This window comes from Labeo rohita, unplaced genomic scaffold (assembly GCF_022985175.1).
Source record: "Labeo rohita strain BAU-BD-2019 unplaced genomic scaffold, IGBB_LRoh.1.0 scaffold_268, whole genome shotgun sequence".
NCBI classification, from domain to species: Eukaryota; Metazoa; Chordata; class Actinopteri; order Cypriniformes; family Cyprinidae; genus Labeo; species Labeo rohita.
Window position 1 is genome coordinate 2333 of NW_026128968.1, and position 10373 is coordinate 12705.

Here is a 10373-nt window from a genome sequence, read left to right on the forward strand (position 1 = left end):
ATTTTATTTTATTTATTGGACTTAATGTAGGTAGTACTAGTTACTGGTGGTGCTCCTTTTCATAATATTGTCTGTCATTTCACACAACCTCTCTGTCTGCTTTTCAATCCTTTTAGAAGCTATTTCCCAGTGGAATTTTCATTTAAATTCACTTTGTAAACAGGGTTCAGTAGATTAGAATTTTAACTGCAGTCCAGCCACACACTCTTTCTCCCTGCAGCTGAGGCCTCTCAGTAGGGTGTGAGCAATACAGATCATTTCTACAGCCTGTAATTTGGAAAAGGGTTGTCTTATATCCCTATATATAGTGCAGTCTCAGTCCCAAACTAAACTTGTATTTAATTTCTTGCATGGTTTGATATTGTTAATGGCTAGTTGGCTGTTTTTTTTTTTTTTTTTTTGGTTTGTTTTTTGTTTGTTTGTTTTTTTTAAATCATCCCTATGCTTTTAGGTCGATCTGTTTGTCTCTGCTGTAGACTTTCAGTGGATTGCATCAGCTATGCATGAGGATGATATAGATGGTCTCTAATCAACTTTTTTTTGTGTGTGGTTGGGGGGAAAAATAACATTTTTTATATATACGCAGTATATTTGTTTCAGTGTAATCTCATTTACTGTTTTACAGTAGACCTTTGCAGGTTTGTGCTTTGCTGAGTTTTGATGTGTTAAGCAGAACCACACAAAGCAGAATTCAGCTCTATTATTGTCTCTGCACCAGCTGAGATTTTCCTTCTAAGCGGATGCATGTTGCCTGTGTGGGAGAACGAGAGGGGGATGGGAGAGAGAAAAAGAGGGATAGAAAAAGGGATGAGAGTGGGGGAGTTGAGGAAGGAGAGATGGGATAAAAGGTAGAGGGGAAATACGAAGAGAGGGAGAGAGAGAGGAGACATGTAGTGGGGGGAGGGGCCGGTAATTTTCCGTTCTGTGCTGCAGGAGCCCATCGTTTGCAGGCTGAGCTCATAGTTCTGACATCATCGCTGTCAATCACACCGAAGCCCCACCCTGTGCTCCAGTTATGCTGAGGACAAGAGTCACTGTGACAACAACTGCAAACACAGTCATGCTGTTTATAGAATGAGTCCATATGCGTGTGTTTGTGATAGTTTGCTTATATGAGCAGAGGTTGCGCATTTGATATTTGTTGACCAGCAGTATGAGTAAGAGTGTCAGCAGCAAAGGTTTCATTACAGTCTGCACTGACTCTGGCTTGTACAGAGCATTAAATAGATTTTAGAATCACATTACCGAGATCCAGTTCAGCTAATTGCTTTACATTTTAGTAATGTGCCTTAATGCAAAGAGGACCACTAATATGAAACTCAGTTCAACATCAGTTGTGCTGCAAAATAGATTTGTTATTCACAATATATTCTTTGCAGTGAAATATGTTAATGTTTTTTTATTGCCCATTAAGAATTATCATTAGAACATTTTTCTTCTAATTCTTCCTTGTATAATGACTTGCAAGAATAATAATGTGTCAGCAAAGAATTTTGAATTGCATCTGTAATGTAAATTTTAACTGCTAAATTGTTGTTAGAGTTGACACATTTTAAATTGTTGGCCATCAATTAGTCCAAATCAATCAGTTTAAATAAGTTTGATTCACAATTTGTTTGCATCATCGTTTGAAAAAGAATGTTTATTGCGTGATTGTCTTAGCACAGAATATTTATTGTAAGCCTTAAACATTCTGAATAAAATTGCCCATAATAGCTGTTTGCTTAAGGTTATGGTTCCTCTGACTCCTTGAAGTGAGTTTAGAGCAAAATATACCATAAAATATTGAATATTGCCATTTCTTTGCTCTATCACTCATTCATAGTTATGTCCTATAGTTTTGAGCAAGAGCACATGATCCACGATTTATTGGCACAATCATTGACTAGTTCTTAATCAGGTTAGTAACATATATGTATGTGTCTTTTGTTCCCTTTACTCCTCTGTCTCCCTCACTTCCTGTCTAAACACGCACTATAATGATGTTACATTGTGATCTTGGCACTTAGTGTCTTTTCTCATCCCTTCATCTTCAGGTTGTCATGGCGACCAGGCTCTGTTTCTTTACAGCTAGCCAATACTGCATTTTGCCACACCCACACACACAGTGAGAGAGAGACTGAGAGAAAAACGAGGGGGGAGAGAAAATGGGAAAGAGCATGCGGAGTCTGTGTGAGCAGAAAGGGTGTGGTGAGCTGGTATGGAAAATGAACGGAAGAGAGAGACAGTAGTGTCAGAGCATGTTCATGCACAAGAGGGAATAAAAGGGGAACCAGGTGGCATCAGCCAAACAAATGAGGGTGTTGGGGAGACAATAAAAACCTGATTTGCAGAATTAATTCACTCTCAGGAGTGTGAGTGGAGAAATAGCAGCCGCTGGGAGTTAGCCACTGATTAAACATGACAGAATTTATCATAGGCTCATTGAGAGACAGAGAGGAAGAAAGAGAGGGAGAGACAAGGAGTAGAAGAAGATGATGAAACATGGGTGGTGCCAGTGGTGTTTTTAGGATTTAAACCCTGATTGTTTTTAGTAAAAGTCCAGAATGATGTTGTTGTTACTGTGTGTGTATTTATTATTTTTAAATTACAATTTTCTAAATGTAGTGCTCCAATATTATATATATATATATATATATATATGAAGAGTTCAGATGCAAACGCCTCTAAATCCATCTGACGTTGACATTTTAAAATGAGCATTTCTTTCTGGCTACTTCATATAGGTTTCTATGTAAGTACTAGTACTTCTGATTGGGCTGAGGCTGGAATTTAGCGAGTTTGAAGTAAAAGTATTTGATGGACGTATACTATGTGTCAGGAGCATTCACTGAGTATCATTATCTCATTTTTGCCCAAGATTGCTTTTAGCTGCTTTTGTATATATATATATATATATATATATATATATATATATATATATATATATATATATACAGTACTGTGCACAAGTCTTAGGCCACTAGTATTTTCACCAGCTAAAAAATGGCTTAAAGTAAGTTATTTCTATCTTTTGCTGTAGTGTATCAGTAGGAAACATCAGTTTACATTTCCAAACATTCTGTTTGCCATTAATTGTAATAATCTAGTGAGATTTTTGTTTGCACAAGGAGTCTGACAACAGCCATTGCTCCACACAGACATCTGATCTCACCATCATCCAGTCTGTCTCTGGAATGACATGAAGAAACAGAATAACTGAAACAGACTAAATCCAGAAGAACTGTGGCAACATCTCCAAGATGTTTCAAATAACCTACCTGCAAAGCTACCTGAAAAACTCTGCACAAGTGCACCTAGGGCAAAAGCTACTTTAAATGCAAAGGATGGTCACATCAAATGCTGATTTATTTTAGTTAATAGAAGTTCATTGATAAAGAAAATCTATTTATGACACTGTTTTTGACAGCATCCTCATTTCATGTGCCTGTCTAAAAATTTTAACAGTACTGTAGCTTTGTAGGTGTAGGTCTCTTAAAGCATCTTGGAGATGTTGCCACAGTTCTTCTGGATTTAGTCTTTTACTTTTTCTGTTTCTTAAGACAGACTGGATTGAATGATGGAGAGATCAGATCTCTGTTTGCACAAGGAGTCTGACAATAGCCTGTGCTCCATACAAAAATCTCACTGGATTATTATAATAAATAATATGTATGTGTGTGTGTGTGTGTGTATGTTTGGAAGGTGTTTTAATTATAGGACACACAAACCTGACATTTGTGACCCTGAACCACAAAACCAGTACATTTAAGGTGGGGAATTTACAAAATATCTTCATGGAACATGATTTTTACAATTTTTACAATAAAGTCTTTTTACTTTAAAATCCCATTTTTGTAATTATTTGTACATTTTAATAGCAATGTTTTTTTTTTTTTTTTTTTTTTTTTGTTTTTTTTTTAATGCATCATTCAAAACAAAATATTGATACAGAGAAAACGGCTGCTTCTGACCTTTTCTGCTTTCTTGGCTTTTTTCCTTAAAAACACAAACTCATTTTTTCTGAAACAACATTATTATATATATTAATGGCCTAAGTCCTGAATATCCACTGACTCTAGAACTATTCTTGTCGGGCAAGCAGCAACAAGAAAAAAGAAAAAGAATAGGAAACTTGGCTGCTTGATTTATTCTGGGTTTCACACATACACAGCATTTATGGGGTTCTCAGTAGTGGTTTTGCAGCTCTGGCTGTGCAGAGGACTACTGAGGCTTGTCTGCATTGCCTGATAGCTTTGTTTCACCTCCACAGGCGTCTATTTTAGAATTACGCTTCTGAAGGGCAACCAGTGCTGAGACAGCAGGGTTTATCAGGTCCCAGAGGTTGTCTTGTTTTGTTTTTAGTAAAATCATGGACTGTTCTCTGACAGAGAAATGTAATGGAGGAGAAATTACACACGCTTTGGGATCACAGATTCAGGGATCACATTGGTTTACAGAAGCAGAGAGCATTTTGGGTGCATTTAGCTGTGCCTGCAGAGAATAGAACAGAGAATTCTGAATGTTTTATTTATTCTGCAGTTTCTAAAAGGGCTTTTTGAACATGTGCTAGAAGTTTGACTGCAAATTTTTTTTTTTTTTTTTTTTTTTTTTTTTTTTTTGAAAATCTAGGCTATGATTAGTAACGCCTATCTTGGGAGTTTTAATTATTAAAAAAAGAATGTAAATATTTGTTCAGGCAATGATTCAGTTTGATTCCAGTTCTTTAAAATAAATTCTTTTTGGAGATTGTAAATAAAACAGATTATTGGAGTATGTTTCACAAGAAGATACTGTTTAGTTTTTTCTACTTAATGTATTGTTTTAGTTTTACATTGTGATGGATGTGGATGTAAAGAGATAGAAAGAGGATACATATATTTTGCCTTCTCACTCTCGCCTTTAAATTTTCACTTTAAATTTGAATAGTTTCATGGTTGGTCAGGATGTGTCAGTTTATTCTACAATAAAGACGTTATTTAAGGGTAGCTGAGAAGGAAAAGGGGGAGGGAGAATAGGATTTCTTAAAAATAGATCATACTGCAAGGAAATATCTTGCAGAAGTCAGTATTGAGGATAAGAGCATAATGTTTAGAGATGAAATTTGCAAAAAGGGTTTTCTTTGTATTATTCCATTGTGTCTTTGCCTCATGACAGATACATGCATTCTGATATGTGAGATGTGCAGACATGCAGTTCTTCTTTGTACCCGTAGAGGTCTGACTTTACCCATGATCTGTTTGACAACATCCAGAACACGCTGACACACCCAGAGTCTTTCCTTCTTGGTCTTTCAGCCTATATCTAATTAATATTCATATCTCCTAGAAATAAAAAAAAAAAGGCTGATGTCAGGGGGTGAAGAGAGAGACAGAGAGAGAGAGGAAAAAGCTGAATGTTGTTGAATGTAATGATGATATGTTTATATGTAGCTTAAAATATTGCAAAGCTATAATCTGTACAAACATCCAAAGTTATTTCCATTTAAGTATGCAATACATGTGTAGAATTTTACTGGATTTGTTTCTATGTTTCTACAAATATTTTTTTTTATAGAATACCTTATACATTTTTTATTTAATTATATTATTTCATTTTTATTATTAATAAAACGGTTGTTTAACATTAAGTGAAAGTGTATGTAAAAGTGTACGTAAAAATAATATATTTCTATCACAATATGTGGCTTGATGTTTAATGTGTAGCTTATACACTGTATTGCAAATTGCCATTGCAAAGCTTTATTCAGTACAAATATCCAAAGATGTTTACATTAAATTGTAAATAATAAAATGTTACTAAAATGTTTAGCAAATATATCCAATTATATAAATTATTATTTAAATAATACATTTGTGTGTGTGTGTGTGTGTGTGTGTGTGTGTCTGTGTTTCTATAACAAATATCTATGGAAAATATAACAGTAGATACATACAGTAGTAAAACTAAAATTAGCTAAAATTAAACGGTTTATTTAATAGAGCAGCGGTCACCAAATTTGTTCCTGGAGGGCCGGTGTCCTGCAGAGTTTACCTCCAACTTTCCTCAACACCTGCCTGGAAGTTTCAAGTATACCTAGTAAGACCTTGATTAGTTGGTTCAGGTGGTCTTCTGATGATGTCATCTTTTACTGTGAACGATGGATGCAGTGAGGTCTGCACTCATGGCTCTGAGCAGTGTGACAATGAAGAGGAAAGCCCCAGTCAAACAGAAGTCACAGAACTGACTCACACACATTTTGTAGACAGACAACACTGACTCACACACTCCCATAATGACCCTCATTTCACAAAGACACGTGAGGACAATTCAACACATGAATTATGGAGAAGACACTCTTATAAACGTTTCTACTCAGACTCACCTCTAACAACTGTGTGACAGTCTCAAAGCTGGGCCTGCAAATCTTTTGTTCTGCATAACAGCCATTATTGCTGGCTAATGAATGTCTTTTTAAAGGGGCAATAACTGCACTGTAATGATCCAGCGTTAATATTTTAGAGTCATTTATAATGAGTGAGTGGAGCTGAAAATTAATATCTAACAGTAACTCTGGTGAGACTCTCTAGATCTATCTATCTACCTATCTACCTACCTATCTACCAAGTTGATAAAGAAAAGAAGAAAAAAAAAGCTTCCATGACAGAAATATTCAGCCATTGCATAACATTTAAGAAGCTGGTTTGGATGAAATTCAGCTTCAGAAGCATATTTCAGCATATTTTTGTTTAGTCTGATAGGTGTCCATTTGAGCAGAAAGTAGGAGAGATAACTTAATCTAAAACCCCAACAGAGGGGGGAAACAATTAGCAACAGACAGCAGATGGATGCAGTTTTAATAGGTAAGACAGGGAGATGTCAATGTTGTACAAATGCATCACAGCACAATGAAACACAGAAAACGTCAGTGAGAGAATGTGTGTGCGTGTACATGCTAGACAGACCTCGAAGGAAAGGCCAGGTGTTTAGATCAGCTTGCGTGCATAATTGGCGAGTTTACGCTGATTTTTTTTTCTTCCCCCTCTTTGAAATGGGCGTAAACAGCCGTGCGTGTCCCGCAGGGAGCGTCTGTGAAATGTCAGGGCAGTGCAGTCAGAGCACACCTTTGCTGAGCAAAATAGAAAAGAATACATTTGGTGAATTTGAATGTGCAAAGAATATTTTTATAAATTGAATGGTTGTCTGTGGTCTTTTTTTCGCACTTTGCATTGACTGCTGAAGAATGCATTTTTAATATATAGTTGCAATTGAAATGATTTAACCCATTGACCTGCAAGACATTTTGCTGCAGAGAACAACATTTTATGAAAACAATTCAACAAAGGCATCAGTACACTATTAGAAAAAGTGTAATTCTGAGAACGTAAAGTTGGTGAACAATGAAAAAAAAGAAAAAAAGAATCAAACTTGCTCTAAACATTCATGTTCAAAATTATTTCACCCCCAAAAGTCAAATTTGGTACAAAATCTTTTATTCTTGGGAGTGCTTAGAGGCTTTTGTTCCCTCTTTACTGCAACCATGGCCCATTCCTCACCTGAAAAAGCCTCCAGATCATTGATCTTTGGTTTTCACTTTTTTCAAATTCAACCAAATATTCTCGATGAGAATTCAATCTGGAGACTGAACAGGCCACTCAAGAACATTCTATGACTGATCCCTCAACCAAGCACAAGTAGATTTGGATGTACAGTATACTTTGGGATAATTGTCCTGCAGAACAGTCTATTGATCATTAGCTTCAGTCTTTGCACCAAAAACAATTCTTGCAAAAATGGCCTGATACTTCAAAGAATCCATTATGTCATTCATACAGTCATGATTTCTACTTCCTGCAACAGTAAGACACCCCCATAACAGGACTGGTCCACCTCAGTGTTTTTGACTATGGAGATGGTGTTCTTCTGCTCAAAAGCTTTGTCTTTTTTACACCAGACATACCACTGATCCATAGGTCCAAAAAATTCCAGTTTGGTCACATTACTCCATAAAATAGTGTTTGACTTTGTCCTATTTGCTACTTAAGTTCAGCACATACATGGGCTTACTGTATGTATGCGTAACACTCCAAGCTATTTCTGTTTCCAAAGGTTTAATTGTGTTTTAAGAGAATTTTGTTCCCCACTATACAAATAAGTGGTTAAAAACAGCAACGTTAAATAGGGGTTGAATAATTATGACATAGTTGTGTTATTAAAAATCATAGAACTCAAAACACATTACATTATATATTGACATTATCACTTTTAATATGCCAGTAAACCGTTAGATGCAATTATTTTAAATTCTGGATCTTCAGAAAAGCTTGTCAAGTACTGCAGTCTCTGGGGGGTTGAATAATTTGGATTGCAACTGTAGTCTTCTTATAAATGCATATAATATTATATTTTTAAATAAGGGAAGCCACATTCACTGCAATAATCGCTCTGATTGTACAGTTTGACGAGATGGGAACTTTGACTAGTGTTGTGAATTTGTTGCTGATAAACACACAAGTTCTGTGACTTATTGCTTATTATTGTTTATTAATTTGCTTATTATTGTATATTAAAGATTAAAGATCTACCCCCTCTCCCTCTCGCTCGCTCTGCTGTCATTCTTTTAAACACCATAGCTCTGATAAGAGCGAATCACTGCGTTCTGTCTTGTCGTGGGCACGTGGATTCTCCAGAGGCAGAGAGAGGCGAGCTGAGGCGAGAGAGGGTGGAATGCCGGGGAGCTTATACTCGCCCTGTGGCCCGATGATTCAAAGCACCGGGTTCTTCTAGGTCATTCTGTCTAAACATCAACCTAAACATAGCACTGCTATTTGTACAACAAAGCCTGCCAGACATCAGTGTCATTTGTCATCCAATATTGCCGCTAGTTTAATCAAGTAAATATTTGTCAGGGTAGGTTTTTTTCTGTGTAGTCACATACCTTAAAGTCTTGGCTACAAACGGTAGGCAGGTGTTTAGGTCCACCTTAGGCGATTATACTTGTGGTGCATATCACATTAGGCGAAATATGGTTCATAATTGAATAGAATCCTTGTTTTTAATTAGATTTACATGAGCTCAGGTCATCTTCCTAGCAAGTCATCATTAACAGAGTCAATCGTAGTCACACTGCAAAACACCGTGAAAATCCATAGTCTGGTCACTTCTGCCCAGAGACAGCGTTAGCTGGCGGCTCGGATGTGTGTGAGATGTGTGCTAATGTCTGACTGGAGAGAGAGAGGGCCAAAGACACTGTCCAGAGTTTATAGCTTCCAATGGATATCTAATAGCCCCAGCGGACATTAATAGATACAGTGTCAGGGCTGTTGGCGGTCTGGTGTAACTTCCCGCCCCAGCCTTGATTAATTAAAGAGTTTTATTGGTTCCTGTGAGCTACTGTAATTCGTTTGGAGCTTGGCATCAAAAGACCTGCAGCAGAGCTGGACCCACAAGCCGTATAAGGGATGTGCGGTATTTTAGTGTGTTCTTTCCATCTTTGATTTTTTTTTGGCTCTTTGATTCTTTCTTTGTTTTCAAAATGACTATTTATTTCTTGCGTAGAGAACAGCCAATGGCACTGCACCCTCCTTTCTCCACTCACTCTTACAAATCCACTTTGCATCCACTTAAGAAGTCTGCCATCAGAGAATGAGGTTCAAAATCACTTTCTCGAACCGCCGTCTTTACCATGAGCATCATCTTAATGCCCTAACTCTATATATTTATTTTAAAAAGAGAGGGATTTTTTTCTTTATACTTTTATACTTTCACTCTAAAAAATGATAATTGACTGAACTTTAAAAAAAAGGAAACCCGTTACCTTAAAACTTCATAGTTCACTTGACTTTATTTACTTAAGAATTTTAAAGCAACAGGTTTCCTCAGTTTTTTAAGTTAAGTCAACTTATCTCTTTTTACAGAGTTCTTTTATCTCGTTAGCCTGTTCTAATCTTGCAACTTTATATTGCAGCACTTCCCATGTTGCAACTTTAGGATAAATCACTTTGTTTTATTCCTCTGATGGTTTGTTGCTGATTTTTAATTGGAAAAAATATGGCAAAATTTCATGTAGCATATGTGTGCACTTGTTTCATGTTCACACAGTATAGAGGAGGAAAGAGGCATTATGTTGGTGGGCTGGCTTGCATCAGAACGTTTATCCCTGCACCTGTTTGTACATAAAAAATGAACGAGTGCATGAGCCCCACCATAAAAGCAAAAGAGGAGAGAGTGAGAGAGAGGAAAGAAGTGTGTGGGGGAGGCACAGCAGTCAGAGATGCTCCATTTGTAATCGGTGACAATTTAATCTGTCAGTTTTGGGGACAGTAGGAAGAGAGAGTGAGTGGCCAGCGAGTGAATGCTGACGGCTAACTATAAAGGCTGTCAGCAGTATCGAATGCATAGACTGAGAAGTGAGA